This window comes from Agelaius tricolor, unplaced genomic scaffold, assembly GCF_023055355.1.
Source record: "Agelaius tricolor isolate 1412-34295 unplaced genomic scaffold, bAgeTri1.0.p SCAF_2, whole genome shotgun sequence".
In the NCBI taxonomy this organism is placed as follows: domain Eukaryota; kingdom Metazoa; phylum Chordata; class Aves; order Passeriformes; family Icteridae; genus Agelaius; species Agelaius tricolor.
The window spans coordinates 15,330,423-15,349,219 of NW_027269262.1; positions in this window are offsets into that span (position 1 = coordinate 15,330,423).

Consider the following 18,797-nt stretch of genomic DNA (forward strand, 5'->3'; position numbering starts at 1 on the left):
TCTCTATTTCCCTAATGAACTTTTTGCAGCAATGACTATATTATGTGATGAAAATTTACACTGGAGCACCCTGAGAGAAAAGGGGGTTAAAATATTTAGAATTTTTGTACTCATTCATAGAGTAAAAACCATAAAATCAGAGCTACCTTAATAAATATTGTGTAAACTCACCTGTTTGTGTATAACAAGCAGGCAAACTTGGATTACCTATGTTCCTGAATTACATAGAGATTAAAACCATTACAAAAGCATAGACATATTTGTGCTCTCACCCTAGGATTGCACACATGATTCCTGGGGCAATTTTCTTCCTTCTATCTCAGTAGACACCAGAAAGTAACATATACAGACCTGTACTACCTCTAACCTTTCTTTACACTTTGTTATAACCTGCAACACTGATCTGAGCTTGTCCAAAAACTAAAATCCTGCTTTTAAGCTGGCAATTTGGAATGCTTGCTCCTCTTGAAGCATTTCCACGGTGCATGTATTATAACTTCTTGCTGCAGTACAAGGAACTCTAAATTTCACTATTTTTCCACTTTTTTTTTTTTTAACACAGAATTAAATGATGCTTTAGAATAAGCAAGTAAGAGTTCATATTTATAAACATTTCTATGTTTTATTGCCATCCATGTTTCCTGATCTCAACTAGGCAGTAGTTTCCACAATACCTGAATGTCTACAAGGTAAAAAACTATTTTGGAAGGACAAGGCACTGTGTCACATTGCTGTTCCGTGAGGATAAGGAACAGTAAGTCTTCCACCTGCCAACTGGCTTTCAAAGTAAAATTCCCCTGGGGAAGAGGTTAGTGAGGGACATCCCCTATTGCCACAGGAGGCATGCACTTAATTCAGGGTCATTCATTCATCCACTGAAAAGAGGCACAAGAGAGTGGGTGAAAAAAAACCAGGATCTAGCAAACTTGTAGTTTTGCACAGGGATGTCAGAGGGATTTTCACCTCCTTTTGATCCTCTTAATACAGAATATACCAGGTTTACATTTGAGTTTACTTCCTAGGATCCAAGTCAATTACTTTTATCTATCTTTGTCTTGTAAAGTTCACTACAATTAGTATTACCATATGTGGCAACCAACATTACTACCAACCATGTAAATTACCTGGTAGACCCAAAAGAAGTGAATGGTGTACTACAATAAAAAAAAGAACTTTCCAAAATCAGAAAATAATGACAATAGTTCTCCAACTTCTAATTCTTCACAAAAGCATTCAAACATTATTAAAATTGCTTTCACTATATGGGGGCTACTGCAACATTTATTCCAGCCACCTTAAACATCCTGAGATTTTTGAAAGAAACTTCCTATTTTTATTATTTTATTCTCAGAATAAGGAAAATACTATGTACAAAATTACCATAGTAATTGGCACAAAATTATCTAGGTCCTTTAGGAGTCTGAATTTCCACTGATCTTGGGGAAAGAATGTAGATACTTTTGAAAACACTGACTAAAATTGTTTTTCCAAAGTCACACAGAATGTCAGTGACAGAACTAAGGACTCTAGAGTGTTGGCACAATATCTTAACAAGAAGACCATCACATCACTACAAGAACAATCATAATTGCAAATAGATTACAATTCAATTATCTGCAAAATAAAGATTTTACAAAGGAACTGAATTGCAATCAAGTCTACAACATTTTTCTCCCACAACAATCAATTGAGAAAAATGTCATGTGTTTGTATAGAAGTGGAATTTCCCCTTTTAACAGAATACATTATCATTGTCAACTATGTACTTTGGCCAAAACTATCGAAAGATTTACATAAAGTAACAAAAAAGACAAAAATATGGAATGTTTATCTGTAAATTAGCTTACTGTGTCAAGGAGATTATGATGAATTATCTACACATAATATTATTCTGCAGGTTTAGGAGAAGGAACACTGAAGCATGAGAAAAGTTGCACTTCTAAATCCAGTTTAAAAGTTATGAAGAAATAAGGCAAAAGCTTTTAAATTGTGAGTGACTCCCTTCTGAGGGGAACTGAGGGCCCTGTATGCCAACCAGATCCATCCCACAAGGAAGTAAGAGATATTATTAGGAGATTCCCTGGACTGGTTTAGCTCTCTGATTATTATCCACTTCTGGTTGCCCAGGTCAGCAGTGACAGTGTTGAGAAGTCCTAGGACAATCAAGAAGAACTTCAGAACAACTTTTTGAGGGAACAGGAGCACAGGTGTGTTTCCTCAATCCCTTCAGTAGCAGGGAAGAATGATGAAAGAAACGGAAGAACCCACTGGAAGAATATGTGGCTTAAAGACTGGTGTAATCAATGGAATTCTGGCCTTTTTTTAATCATGAGGTGGTTTGTATAGCACCAGGCCTGCTATGCAAATGGATGGGTTCACCTGTCTAAAATGGGGAAAAGATTCTATTCCATGAATTGGCAGGGCTGATTGAGAAGGCTTTAAACTAGGTCTGAAGGAGGAAGGAGGTAAGACCAGGATCACTAGAAATGGGTGGCATTTCAGTGTTGGGGGTGAAATTGGCAGCCCAACTGAAGAGCATCTACACCAATGAACACAGCATGGATAACACACAAGAGGAGCTGGAAGCCATGGTACAGAAGGAAAGCTGTGACACAGTTGCCATCACAGAAACATGGTGGGACGACTCACATGACTACAGTGCTGCAATGGACGGTCACAAGCTCATCAGAAGGGACAGACAAGGAAGAAGAGGCAGTGGGGTGGTTCTGTACATTGGGGAGTTGTTTGAGGGATCCCAAGGACTGTGAAAAAGAGGTTTGAGTTCTGATGGATAAGAATCAGAGGGAAGGCCATCAAGGCAGCATCCTGGTGGCCATCTGTTGCAGACCACCCAAGTAGGATGAAGAGGAAGATGAAGTGTTCCAGGGGTGCCTGGCTGCAGTTTCATGATTGCCAGCCCTTGCTCTTGTGGGACAATTTAACTTGCAGGATGTCAATTGGAAACTCAACACGCTTGAGATGAAGCAGTTCTAGGCAGATTCTGGAGTGTGGGGAGCTTCCTGACACAGCTGGTGAGTGAACCTGCTGGGGGCTGTGCCCTGCTAGACCTGCTGGTTAAAAATAGAGACAGGCTGGTGGGAGATGTAGGTGGAGGGCATAGCAACCACAAAATGATTGAGTTCTCAATCCTTGCTGAAACAATGAAAGAGTTTAACAAAACCACTGCTTTGGACTTCTGGAGGGTGAACTTTAACCTGTTCAGGGCACTGGTTCAGAGAGTCCCTTAGGAAATCTGAATTACAGAAGGATATAGCAAGCCTGGAAACACATCAAGAGGGAAATCTTAAAGGTACAGGAACAGGCTGTCCCTGTCTGCCAAAAGATGAGCCTCCAGGTAAGAAAACTGAACTGACTGAACAGGGAGCTTTTTTTGGAACTCAGGGGAAAAAAAGAGAGTTTATGACCTTTGGAAAAAGTGACACGCAGCTCCAGAAAACTACAAGGGTCTCTTTAGGTCATGTAGAAAGGAAAATAGAAAAGTTTAAAATTCATTTAGATCTCAATCTGGGCACTGCTGTGAAAGATAATAATAAGTGGCTTTAAAAATACACCAACAACAAAAGGAGGGTCAAGAAATATCTCCATCCTCTATTAGATGATGGTTGGAACCTTGTCACCAAGGATGAGGAAAAGGCTGACGTGCTTAATGCCTTCTTTACCTCACTCTTCAACAGAAAGCCCAGTTTTCCTCCAGCGAGCTGGTAGACAGGGACAGGGAGCATAATTGAACCCCTGAAATCCAGGAGGAAATAGCTGGTGAACTGCTCAGCCCTTTAGACACTCACAAGTCTGCAGGATTGGATGTGGTTCATGGCATGACACTGATGGACTTGATGAAAGAGCTCATCAGGCCTCTCTCCATCATTCATCATCAGTTCTGGCTAGCCAGGGAGGACTGAGAAGACCAGAGGTTGGCTGATGTGATGCCCTCCCACAGGAAGGGTTGGAAGTGGGGTCTGAAGAACTACAGTCCTGAAAGCTTGACCTTAGTGACCAGAAAGGTTATTAACAGATCATCTTTAGTATTGTCATGTGGCAAGTTCAGGACAACCGGGGGATCAGGTCCAGCTTCCATGGATTTAGAAAAATTAATTCCTATTTGACCAACTTGATCTCCTTTTATGACCAGGTGACCCAGCTAGATATAATATGATAGTGTTTATTAGTTTAGTAGATTAAAACTAACTTTGCTTTAAAATGTTGTCCCTACTAAGAATTTTATTATAACAAAAATGTATAATTATTTTAATTATTCTGGGAAGAAAACAAAAAGAAATATTAAAAGAATGCAAATTTTAAAAAAAGAGAGCGAAATAGGACAAGGAGGTGGGATGGAAACCTAAAAAATGCATAATGATGTTTTAAGTGTTACTAATCACGTTCAAATTAGTGCCTGTTAACTTAGCAGGGACATTCACACAATCAACCTTTCCTATAATGAAATTAGAGAAGATGGTGTTTTCTGGCCTTAAGAAAATAAATATTGTTATCCTTATTTGTTCAGTGGTATTCAAATTTCAGCAGCTGGTTTTGTTGAGGGAAACAGGAAACAAATTCTGATCTGAAAAAAATACTTGTAGAACTCATAATTTTCATACAAACACTTACAAAGGATTTCTTCTAAACTGAAAAGACAAATTATAGCAGTAAGCAAGGCAAATCAGCAGTTTTGAATGGTAGTGTTTTGCAAAATTCTCAGGGATAACTTGTAGGGGCAACTGAAATAGATAATGTTTCAGCAGAACACCAGGACCTCCAAATGGGCATAAATCCATTACCTCCCCTGGCTATTTCTGGCTTGCAGTCTTAAGCAGTACTACTACCTGTTGTTTTTTTATTTTTTATTCCTGGTTATAGTTTTTCATGGTGTTCACTAAGCAAAAAATTGTGTTTATTCTTTATTTCTTATCTGAATTCAGTCTGTAAAAAAAATATTCTATCAGTCTGATTTTCATTATAAAACTAATAATAAAATAATTTTTTAGGTTTTTGACTGATTTGCGTTCTTGCTCAACTCACATAAACTGCAATAAATAAACTCTGAAAAAGGATGAATGTATGTTTCAGAATTTGGCTTCCAGTAGAGGATTTTTTTGACAATGTTACTTCGAACTGATGTAGACAAACTGTTAAATAATTTGACTAATTGTGAAAAAAATGCATATCCCTTTAAGAAAACCACTTTTAAAATGCTAAATTGTTAAATCCAGACAATACCCTGGAGCAATCATATTTTTATCATTGTACAAAAAGTTTGTCTTGTCAGCTCTGAAAAATGTTATCATCATGGAGTTTCTCCATGATCCTTTACCTTGTAATTTTATTGTTTGTGAAAAATTGCTTTATATAATCACTTAAAATTATATATTGTCTTGTAGAGAATAAGTCTTCTGTGTAAAATTACTTGCTCAAAACACATGTAGAGTTACGTGCACTTTTTTAAACTGTGTTTTATTTCTCATCACTGCACAGTGAACAAAATTCGCTTTCCACCTAAGGTTATGTTACATGTGGTAGAGGATAAGAATTGTTTGCTAGATTCATCAGTCCTATCATATAGATTTAGAAATAGTACAGTAGAAGGTGGCAGTTTTAAACATACATGGTTAAAAGAAAAGTTGGATTCACAACTAGCATTCTATTGTGATGGTGCATAACATGAAAAAAATATAACCAGTTGAGAAAATATTTTTAATTTTAAAACAATCTTAGCTTCCAGTAACATTCTAAGCTTGGTCCATCAAAACTTTCCAACATTGGCCTGTATTTTTTTTTAATATATTTATGTATTGGCCCTTCCAGCTAAAAACAAAACTAAACCAAAGCCCCCCATTCCCCCAGCAAAAACTAACATCCCAAAAATATCCTAAATAATTATTTTCATTTTTTTCATTGTTTGAGTTGGTCCATTCCTCTAAATATTTTATATTTCAGTGACTTGTTACGTTCTGATGTTATCATATTTTAAATGCATGGCTACAGATATTTAATATCTGAATGGAAAATGGCATATATGGATTCAATAAACAGAGGCACTTCCAGCTCAAAACTAATTTTATTTTATCCTGTAACACTGAAATATTCTGATATAGTACAGACTGAAACTGAGGGATGAGCACAGGTTAACTAAAGGCACAACAAAAAACATGCTAAAAAATGCTCATTGACTCTGTATTATACACAGATTAAAAATATTGTATTCGTGAGTTCATCAAAGCTATTCAGACCAGCAAAAGATATTAACAAAAACCCTTTCCTGCTTTCAAAGTAATCAACCAAGATATGGTACAAATCAACATGTAGTTTGGACTAAATACTTGCTCAAGCACACAGACTCAAGTTTTAGTTGGAGTGTCTGGGTCACAGGTTATAAACACAGGCAGAGCCCCCTTCAGATCCATTCTGGCAGAGTAGCTGTCACATCAGATGAAACATCCGGGAGGGAGAGAAGAGGGTTATGAGCTTCTCTATTTAAGGTTTCCAAGCAGTAGATCGAACCAAGTGACCCGATAGCTATGCTCCTGCTTTTGGGTTTGTATGTATATAAAGCAAGACTTTTACACACAAACAGAAACCAGAGAGCATTGGGGGAAAAAAGTAGAAAAAGTTGGTTTTAGAGGGAAGAAGAAAATTTAGTATCAGCCAGAAGTAGCAGATGTTATGATGGTTTAAGACAGATCTGTTTCTTCAAAATTCTCCTTGACTCACTTTTATCCCCTTTTGTTTCTCCTTCTATCTCATATCAGGACAACCAAGTTTGCATCCTTCATACTTGTGGTAGTGACAATTCAATTTGCTAGCAATGAAAAACACATCTTGAGACAGATTTGACTACACAGAGTCTTAACCCATCCTTGAAATAGGTGAGGAGCAAAAGGAGAGACTGTGCTTGTCTCTTTTGAGTCTAAAATAATTGATTCAGCTGGGAGAAAGAAATAGGTCACATACTTGGATTTGACAATTCTTTATCAGTCCTATCCACTGATATTAGGAATGTTTTCATTTATTTGTCAGAAAAAAAATATATTCTGTCTCTGGGTTTCATGCCTTGCCTTGGCTTGGGTGTTGTGTAAAACCTTTTGAAGACTCCAGGTAGAGATTCAGTTGAGCATTATGGGTTTATGTTTGTATCATATCAGTTTTGTGAGGATCCCTTCCTCCACACAGAGAATATAAAAGATTCTAATTTTGAAAAGAAGAAGGCAGAAAATGATAGAAACCCTTCCTTACTGCAAAACAGTGAATTTATCAGTGACTCAAATACACTCTCAATGGTCTTTTATGTTTGTTATTTTTCCTCGGTCACCAGGCCCTCACACCCTTCTCCACACACAAAATGTCAGTGTCTGCTTCTTTGACTGTCCATTGAGCATTTGAATAAAGTCACCCTAGGACAGAATGATAACCATTCATCTGACTCTCTGCATGGATTCAAATTTAGGATTATAATGCAGCAATCATCTGCATGGAGTCAATTATTTTAATATTCTCCTCAAGAAAGCTGATAATGGAATCTTTTTTATTTATGTATCTTGAGCAGGACATTTTAGTTTAAGTATCAAAGAAAGATGCCATTGTTAATATTAACCAGAGGCATCTTTATTATTTTATTAAATTTTTGAATTATATTTGCTAGTTCTAATTAGCTGCTTTTATCGTCATAATTTTTAAGGATTTCTATTAGTTCAGGGAGGGAATTTAATTAGAATATGACATTATTTGATACTGCAGGGAGACTTTAGATTCAGTAGTTAAAATTAAATAACATAACCCTAGCCTTTGCAATGTTTTCCAAATTATTTAATTATCCAATTACAGCTTATTTAAGATGTACATGTTATTTACCTTGAGACAGAACTCCCATTGTGGTTTGATTCAGCTGATGGGTTCCAGGTTTGTTCAGACAGTATTTGGACTTTGTGACTTTGGCAATCTTCACTGTTGTCAAATAGGCCTAATAATCTAAATAACAGATCCTACAATGCCCTTACTTTTGTGTATATCCCAGTACTCAAGATTAAATTCAAAGTTTCATATGGTTTCATATGGTTCATGAACATTTTTACTACACTGCAGTAAAACCTATCTGTTGTCTACCCAACTTGTTTTACTTTCAATCCATCCATTCTTAAGACAATTTTCCAACATCACGGAGAAAATAAATAAAAACAATGTTTGACATTCTACAGTCCTACTTCAGTGAACAATTTAGTGTGCTTTAAAGAGATTGCATTAACTCTCAGCCCTAAAAAGCCCTTAACCACAAAAAAAGACTATGTTTTTCCTAAAGCTTTCAAATATAGCTCAGTTAAGTAACAAAAGCCAGATGAAAAGCCAGAATCACCCAGTGGGGCAGAAGTCATTGCTTGCGTTATACAGATAGCAAGAGGCCACAGTCTTTCACTCTTTGAACACTCAGAGAATGCACATGTCACTGAGTCCTTATGATAGTTATTCTTTTGTTCTGAAAGGTTTATGAATACACTGCTTTTTTGTAGAGGGAATGTTGCATTGCTTTCCAGTTTCTTTAGGCATGATGCTTCTCTCAAGCATGGCTATAATATTCCTGCAAATCAAAAAAACTCAATGGCCTTTCATAGTAGGCTGAGACTTTGTCCTACGGTTAAATGAGCAACATAACTTGAAGAGAAACAAGGCAAGTAGCTCTCTCCCTGCTCACAAAGGCTTTCTTGATGAAAGAATGAGTGAAAGCTGCAGTTCCTGAATGCTGCTGCTGAAGATGGGCAGTGGGGCATGCAGCTCTAATTATCCTCAACCTACAGTGAGGAACTGCAGCCTGAGGGTGCCATTTCATGTTATTTATAGTTAAGCCTAACTTGTAGTTTGGTTATATCCAGAAAAGGGGATTCCACAGCCACCTCTGGCTTAAAGGCTGAGTACTCTTTATGTACTAACTGTTCCTCATCCCACCTAGGAAGATTCTGCCCCTCAGTGAGCTGTGGGGCTGTCTCTGAAAGCCGTGCTCCTAGCACCAGACTATGACACCCACCTGCAGGGAGATGTCCCAGCCTGGCTGGAGCTGTCCCCAGGATGGGCCTGATGCCTGGGCCTGGGTCTGCCTTGGTGACCCCGGCTGTCCTGCTCCTGGCTGGGGTGCTGGGACAGTCCCTGGCTGGTGAGGCCTGTTATGTACCTAGAAAAATATCTTGATTTTGAAAATCTCTTGACTGTGAAAAATATTTCTTGACTGTGAAAAGATGTCAGGGTGCTTGTAAGGCTCTGCTCTGAAATTTCAACCAGTACAGCTGAAAGAGGCAGAAGGAAATAATGAAAATATTTCAACAGATCCAAAAAGAGCACATGAAAACTTATAAAATGAGATTTAAAAACTAAGTTTATTTATATATTAAGGAAATCCTAAGAAAATTTGTGTTTCAGGCAGTAGCCTAAAAAATATTAAATTCAAATTCATTTTAAAAATATAGGCTATAGCTATAGCACTGAGCTATAATGCTTTCTCATTTTTTTGAGGTTTGATGTAATAATGAGATCATTCTCATATTTTTGGCCTTTGAACAAAATGAATCTTTCAGTTTTACTTTCTCTGGCCACTCCATTTTGGTGAAAGAAGAAAATTACTACAACTTTCTCATCTGTAAAATGCAGCTCAAGAGCTCCTCACCCTTTTCCTTTGTAAAAAGATGCCATAAAAATTATGGGGTGCAAAATGTTAGTAATAGCAGCACAAAGCTGGAGTTTCACAGGCAAGTTTCTTAAAGCACTCCATTTTTGTGAATATTCAACATTGTTTATTTCCGAGGTAAAACAGAAAGAAACATTTTCCTGCATACATTGCAATCACAATCTGCTATTGTAACCTGCAGTGATATTTACACTGACATCTGCAAGGGCATCCCATATCCAATGTGTCCATCTTTGTCTCCCTGTACATGTTCACAACCCAGAGAAACCATGACATGCAGCTGAAGCTGTACATCTGGAGCTTCACTGACATGAATGGCAGGTTTATGTGCCTGACACATTCCAGAATCACAGTAGGATTTCTAAAAAAGTTTCTTTTTTTTTTTTTCCTATCTCAGTACAGAAATAAACAGGAAAAACAGAGAGGAGCTGACCTTGAAGATCATACTCCAACTTGCTCTTTATCACAAAGATCTGAAACAAATAAGTGACAAGGTTTTCCCAGATCTAGTGTTGCAATGTGCCTTATCCTTGGGGTTGTGCTTAAGGCTGCAGTCATACTGATTACAAAGCTTTTGCCCTTATGAGTTTCTCAAAATGGGGGAATGCCTCTCTCATGAGGGAAGATGCAGGAGATTTTTGTTGAAGGTTTGCAGCAGGAGAGCATACTAGCTACATTTCGTGGAGGGAGGGGTTGTAGGATGTGCTTCAGTGATCACCTTTCTTAAAGTCAAAAGAATGAGGTTCTTCTACACTTAGAAAATTAAAAAGAATTAGATGAACTGGGCTGGTCATATGACAAATACCAACTACATGTAAATACACATGCACAAAATGTATACAGGATATGTTTATTTCAACCCTGTACTGCATAGAGCTTCACAGCTGGTGGCAACAGCACAAAGTATCTTTTTACTTTTTCCTTTCAGTTAAAATGCAAGTTGGAGTTTATCTATAATGGAGTAAATACATCCATAGGAAAATTCCTGAGTTGACTGCAGATTGACTTATGCTCTGCAGAGGGGCACTGGTTTATTCACAGAAGGCAATTGCAAATTTCCTTATTTCTTTCAGTTTTCATTGAAAGTGCTCTGAAAAATACTGTTGCAGAAAAATTAAGTGCAAGTTTCCATGCCTGTATAAATGAATGAACTCAGGTTTTGTGCATATTAATAACTTCTGTTTTATTTTACTGAGATTTTAAAAAGTAAAACGAACATTTATGAGCCCACCAAGAAAGAGAAATGTAGAAGTTACTTTATACATTATAACTAACTGCAACTTGGAGGGGTTAATGATTTAGAACTAGATCTAATAGTCTGTATAAATGCCTACATAGAGAAGGAAATTTTTCATGATTTGTAAGAAATTAGACATGCAGTAAAAATGAATTGTACATTAATTTAAACACCTGCCTTTGACATACTTCTGAGATCGATGTTCTGCTTACTGGCCTTTCCAAACTTCTTTGCAAAGCTAGAACTCAGGCAAAATCATTTCAAGCAGAAATCATTTGCCACAAGAGCTCAGTAAAACATCTTAACAACATAATTTGCTTTATAAAAAAATTCTGCATAAAAAATCTATGACATTTTGGGGTGATGGACCACATTATACAGAAAATAAGTTTGTGAACTGATCTTTTTTCTTATTCTCGCCATGTGGAATTTGCTTCTGATTTGCAATTCTGTAGGGTTATTATGGCAATGACACCAGTTGCAAACATGGAACAGTAATCAAAGATAGCAGTCCTGCAGAATGTCAGGTTAGTCCATTTCTCCCATGTGGGTTGCTCATTGACCCTTTGTCCAGAACTCCAAGTCAACTGCAACTCAAATTGTGATCCAAGATCTTTGGTGCAGGAAGGCAAGGGCAGCTCCATCCCACCTGCAGCAGAGGTAGCATCCAGAAGCAGAGGTAATTCCCACTCTTTCCTCTCTGCTTGCCATGAGAAAGCTAACTGCTTCCCAAACTCTCTTCTTTCTCTTCAAGACAAAAGAAGAGTATTATGTTGCTACATTAAGGACTCAAAGCAATATTTCTGGTACTAAAATACTAGAAAATGCTTAATGACTTTGTTTCCTTCAATATTTCATGCATATTTAAACAACACAAGGCCAAATCTGGTGTGTTGCACAATTTGAAATCAAACTATTAAATCTCTCAGCTATCTTAGCAGATAGCTTAGTAGATTTTTATGAGGTAGAATTAAAACCAGAGTTTATTATATTTATAGCTACAGAACCACAGAATAAGCTCAGTTGGAAGGGACCCATCAGGATCATCGATTCCAAGTCCTACCCAGCATAGCACCATCCCCAAGAGTGACACCATGTACCTGAAGGTATAGCACAAACACCTCTTGAACTCCGTCACGCTTGGTGCTGTGACCACTTCCCTGGTAGCCTGTTCCAGTGCCCAAAGCTCCATTGGCCTGGGAGCCTGAAGCCTCAGTTTTCTGCTTTCCCTCTTGCCTAGCAGTTTCTCAGCTATCTGGATTTCCAGAGATTACGAGAAACTCTGGCTCCTGGGAAAGAGCAATACAGCGTGATTAATTCTCCCTCACAAAGAATTACAGCATTTGGCAGTTTTCTTGCAAAGTGGAGTAGAATCAATTTGTTATAATCTCTTTTTATAATCTCTAATAAATATTTCACCTTTTTATTCTGGAGCAGAAACATGTGATGTAAAAATGCACAGCCACTATGAAATATGTTTTGATGTGAATATGTATGAGTCTCTAAAACTGAAGTTTTTTTTCTGGTACTTGTTAGGCACAAATGCCTTCTTAAAGTTAATGGGTACAAACACATTTTATTACACCTAGAGGCTTGTTGTTTTTTGGTTTTTTTTTGTTATGGAAGAAATAAAAATAAAGGTTGGCTCAAGACTCCATATTCTGATTTGGAATTGGAGATGATTAAACAATTTATATTTTGTTATATATAATTTTCTTTATTCTCAAACCCCAGGCATGCTTGAAACACAAACAGCAAAAAAAAGGAGAATTGCATTTCTCACTTTACTAGGCATACAGAAACACACTCATATTATCGTTGGATTCTGGTTCTTTCCTTTAATGAGCATTTTAATAGCTTGCATTTTGAAAGGAAAAAGAAATTTAATTCGGTTTTGTGCAGAACAAGACATTTGTTGTACCCCAGTCCAGCAAAAATACCCCACACTGCAGCCTAACATGCTGTCAAGTTTGTAACTGAATTCGGAGTCATCTCTATTTCCACAAGAATGAGAAAACAGACAAACAAGGTGGTCATAGGACATCCACGTAATGAGTTGTTTCCTATTTGTGCTTTTGTTCAGCACTATTATGGCACTAATACACCGGTTCTGTTTCTGGGAGAAGCTGCAATTCATATTAAAAATTGAATTATTTCACATATAATTTTCAATGGCTTTGTGGGCAGAAATGTCAGAGAAACATTTTAGTTTGATCCTAAGAGAAGAAAGACTGTGTGATCAGATTAAAACTCATATTCTGCGTTTCTATCAATATTGAAATGGATTGCAGCATAGCTGCGAAGACTGAGTCTGCTTCAGGCTCAGACTAAGCTCTTAGGTTAGGAAGTAGCAGTTGTTTCAACACAACATTATCTCTCCATGTTAATTTATTTCATTATAGTGATTTATAGTTGATATTGCTTTTGTCTCACCTTGATGGTTTCAAAGACATTATTCACTATCAGACACAGTGCCTTTTGTCCAATTTTCTAAATGTCACTACTAAAAGAAACTATGCAAAACATTTTAATTAATGCTGAATACAATCAAAGTGAAGAGAAAAATGTTCATTGTACTGCTTCAGGAAAAAAAAAAAAAACAACAAGTTATATTCAATTAATCTTTCCATGTTCCCGTAACAGTGAATTATAAAAGGTTATTCAAAGAGGGTGATTCCATTTTCATCATTTAGAAGTATCTAATTTTATAATATTTTTACAATATTTTCTGGTCTTTGTGATCTAAGTGTAAAAATTGTGCTTATTTGTTTGCAAGTTCCATATTTTTAGAAGAAAAGTTGAAGGGAAACTATAGTATAGGGAGGAAGTATGAGAGAAAATTCAGGAAGCTAGTCATGCTGGGAATTTTCTAATTACAGTGCTAATAAAGGATTATTGAAATGCTAACATTGTGATAGAGAGACCTTCTGATCTTCATTATCATAATTTTCAGTTCACCTACTATAAATTTTACATAAAGGTGCTGCTAGAATAGTTTATTTTCGTCAGATTATTTTATCTAGGCATTTGTTTGCTAGATTTTCTAGTAATTTATCTGACAGCTCTGGCATTTATGACTCTGTACCTGGGGAAGAATTTCAACATAAGTTTCCCACTACACCAGTGTCAAATTACCTTTATGATGTAACTTTTTATGTTTAGTTCCTATATCCAAACCTATGCTTCTCACTAGAAAATTTTCAGAGCTGTGACTTGAAATGACCCAAATTTACTGTATAAATACACTGAAATGAAAAACCTTGAAGTAGAAGTGCTGCATCCAGTAATCAGAAGGTAATATTTTTCTCCAGACTCTAAAGAGCTTCCATTTTTATTCTCTTCACACTTGTAAAATGGAATTCTAAAATATATTACAACCTTGCAACTTTCTCAAAAAATCTTATGTGGAATCTCAGAATCTGCAGATGTAGTAATTATTTTTATTGCCATTATTTGTTCCCTTATGAGAAGAAGTATCTCTTCTAAACTTGGTGTATTAACCTTACAAGTTAGTGCACAAGCTAAAGGTATGATTTCTTTCTCCTTCTTTTTTTTAGTTTGTTTTTTTTACAGCTCCACCTTAGAAACAAGCTCAATGAAGGTCGTATTTGAAGGAATGTTTAGAACTCAACTCATATTTCTTCAGAGAAATTTGAAAATATTTTAGAGGGTGATAGACCAAGTGAATATTCACCTTGAATGAACTTGTGAAGATTGTGCCTTCCTAGCGTTTTACTGAATTTTGAACATGTATAAAACTGTCTCAAACTGAGAAATGGACCAAATGTTATCCTTCCCCACACCTTCTGTAATTCATAATGGTGGAGATGTTAGAGATACAAAAAGTGGTCCTTTAAAACAAAGAAACAAAAAAGAAAAGCCCTGAGGCAAACTTTAAAGGTTAAGCAGCCTTTCTTTCTTCTTTGCTTCATCCTTTGATTGCTAGCTTCTTTATTTATTTGTTTTAACTTCCAAGCTGCTCAGCTGGTGGATGGGCCTCTTAGTGTAGTAGTGATATAAGCCTTCATTCCTGCTTGTAAAAAAGAAATATCCATGGACAATTGAAAATTATCTCTCTGCTGCCATGTCAGTCTCCTAAGACTTCTCATCTGAGAACTGGTATCTGTTTGACAGAGGTATGAAAGTGGTATTTATTGAAGTGTTTAATAATTTCTGCTTGGGAATTATGTATTGTCTCTACACTGCAGGTCCATCCTTCTATGTCTTAGGGTAAATCACCTCTGCATGCAGGAGAAATCCATTCACTTCTTACTCATAATAAATTTTGTCTGTGAAGGAAGACCAAGTCTCAAGCACAATTTAGACTTCTAAGTTATGCTTCTGTATGTTTACATAATGCAACTGGTATATAAAACTACTTAGAAGAAAAAATCATCTTGCTACTGAGAGGCTGTAAAACCCTTTAGATATGAATTAAATGCAGAGAGAATGCCTAGGATAATAAGGATCAACTGAATCTGGGCAGACAATGTGACTCAGAGATACAAAGAGAAAAATAGCTTGGAGCTACTAAATGTGGGGGTCTTAGCCCACACAGAGAAGGCTATTGCCTATGGAACTGAAGGGATAAAGAAAGGAGCAAGATAAAAGAGAAGACACAAAAGGACTGAACTTGTGAGATCCCCCCAGCACACAGCTTTCCCTGTTAGCAAAGGTGAGAGGCATGTGGAAATGGGCACCAAAGAGACAAAGCTACCATCATGAATTCCTTTGTTTATATTGACTTCATCAAGCAACTGAAGCTCATGGGGAAAATGGATTTGTACGTTCAGAACAGCAGTTGCAATCTGAAAGGGGAAACATTGCTGAGCTATAAACTCATGCCATACTGCAGACTGGGTACCTGGTGCAGAGATAGGCAATGGAAGTGAAGGCAGGTCACTGCTAGGTATTTAGTGAGACCTCTATTGAATGGATGACAATTTTCTTTTGTTGAGAAGGAACTTACTAGAGATAACTCAGGGCTTTTAATAAGCCATATAAAGTTTCACTCCCACGGTTTTAGATCCTTAGTCCATGTACTCTGAAATATATTCTAGGCTTCATGTTAAAGCATGTACTACACAGAAAAACAGTCAATCATTTTCATGCCAATAATTTGCTAAGTAGGATTTGGACTAACCAGTTAAAGATGTGATATTCACAGACATAAGGGTCTGTGTATTCACTGGGAATTGAAATATGTTGCAGCTGGCTTTCACTTACCTAACTAAAAATTGAAGTGTGTCTTACGGAGTTTGGACTAAATGTTGAGGGAAGAAGCTAGATTTAAAAAAAAATAAAAATAATAATTTAAAATAGGAGCAGAATCTAGTAAAAAACAGAGTTCATTTTATTTCAAACATCAATAAAGGAAGATTTTCATTAAATATAGATTACAGGATAGTTTTATTTTAAAAATTTCAACTTTTCTCCTTTGGAATTAAAATAAAGTTAATAGTGTACATTATTTATATTTATATGTGTGAAATATCTGCATATTATTTTAGTCTGCCAGGTAGGGTTCAGGAATGCAAAAATGACTGTATGTGCAATATATTATATAATTTCACATATGAAGAAATTTTCGTATGCATAAATAAAGCATTCACTCAGTGAGAAAAGAAATTATATTCTATTGTATTTTGGAAAGAAAGTATTTTAACCTTATTATCTTATTTTATAATGCAATAATTCATACCACAGGGAAAAAACAAAAGCCATACTATAATGTGGATTTTCAAAGAGTTAGTGAGGAGTAGACAAGGCACAAATAGTGAGAACAACAACATGACAAGGAGTTTTGGGAAGGTTTATAGTGGCATCTAGTTTTAAGCATTTATTGTAGAGGAGATAAACTCAGCTTATACCTTTAGGGTGTCAATTGCAATACAGTTGGCCAGAATGTTCCCAGATACCTGATTTAAAATGAACTAGGTAAAGATAAAAACAGACAAAGGAATGAGACTGAAGTTGGAAGGCTGGAGGCATAGAACATGACTGAAACACTGCCTGATATTTGTTCAATATTTGTTTGATTGCTATGACAAATGAGATTAAAATTGATGCTTTGCCAGTCAGTGACAATGATATGAAAAAAAAAACCCAACTGTTTCAAAGGAAATATTTGCTATGGTAGTCAATAGCCAGAAAAATCAGTCAAGCCTACAAGAGGAGAAAATAGCACACACATAATGTCATGAAAATTAGTAATGTAATATCAGAAATTGTATTCCTGTGAATTAAATCATTACCTAATTTAGTTTTTTTAATCAATAATTATTCTTTAATAAAAAAGTCTTTCATATTCTAGAACTTTAAACAAAGTGTTATTATTCTATTCTATAGTTAAACAAGCAGTTTCAGGAAAAGCATTTTGAGTGTTTTCAGACAAATATATACGCTTCTGGGTAACCTGACAACTGAATTCAATGATCTATTAAAGACCATAGGTCTTCTTTTAAAGTAAAACTTAACTGGCAGAAGAACACAGCAAATAGCAAAACTTCCACTAAATTTCTTTCAGAAAATTGCATCTCAGATTCTTTTGGTAACAGGGTGAGGAAAAATGCTACCCTCTACACTGTGACTTCATATCTACTATTATAAAGCCTGCCCAAGGTACTCTGAAGGTTCTCTAACAAAAATAATGTGTCAGATTCTCAACAAAAGAATTTTTATGGGTCTATTCATTACCTGATTTAAAGCCTTGCTAAATTAAATGCCCAAATGACATGAAGTTTGTGCGTGCCCATCTCTGTGACGGATGTTTAAATATTATAACCTGTAAGGAAATAAACATATTTCCCTAATTTTGGAATTTACATTTAGCAATATTTTGGTTTTGGGCATTTTCAATAATTTTGTGCTAAGTAATGTTCTTTTCAAGGTGAATGTGGCAATATCTGGTCTTTTTTCCATGAAATGAGAGCTTGGACCAGACTATGGTAGCATTTTAATGTTCTGCAGAAAACTCCATTACAATGTCTCAGCTTTGCCCTGCTGAACCTGGAGTACTTGCAATAATCAGTGCTCTTCCTAGCCTGTTTAGGTTTTTTTGTTATTGTTGTAGTTGATTTTTTGCTTGGTTGGATTTGGTTTTGGATTTTTTTGTGGTTTTTTTTTTTTGGGGGGGGGGAGGGGTTGTTTGTTTAAGTTTGGTTTTGTTTTTTTAATTATGAAATAGCAATATTTAGGAAGTAATTTCTGCACTCCTATGTAATCTTTGCAAGCATAGAAAATGTATGTAAAATTATGTAAAGTACTTGTTTGCAGTCACAGTAAAAACTATGAAAACCTCATTTTTCAGGCTGTAGCAGGGATGAAAGCCACAAAATGGTGGCATGGTATCAACTGCAAAATAAGCAACTTGACAGTAGAAATAACAATAATAAAAAACATCAATAATCTTGGTTTTACCCAGAACACTAACAATAAGGAATGTAAAGGTGACTGATCTATTCTATAGCAAGAGAGTCACCAAGGAAAGTTTAGATATTTCCTAAGTGCATTTTGTTGATACTAGGTGCTGAATATAATGTATCTAAAATCCTTTACACATCTTCTTTATTTAATTGATTGATTTATTTACATTGTAAGGAAACAAAGCGGGTGATCTTTTTGTTTGGTTGTTGTTTTGGGGTTTTTTTTTGTCTTTCATGTCTAACAGTAAAAGGAAAGAAATCAACAGAATATTACAGATTTACTTGAGTTTGTCTGGGGACTGAATTTAACACTGTGTTTTTAGAACTTTTTTTGACTTAAAAACCCCTGCTGGCTTTGAGACACCTTCATTTTTTTTGGAAAGTGCTTTATACAGTTGATCAGAAGTTTCCCTCCAGCATGTTAGTTTTTCAAGAAGCTGTTTAAACATCT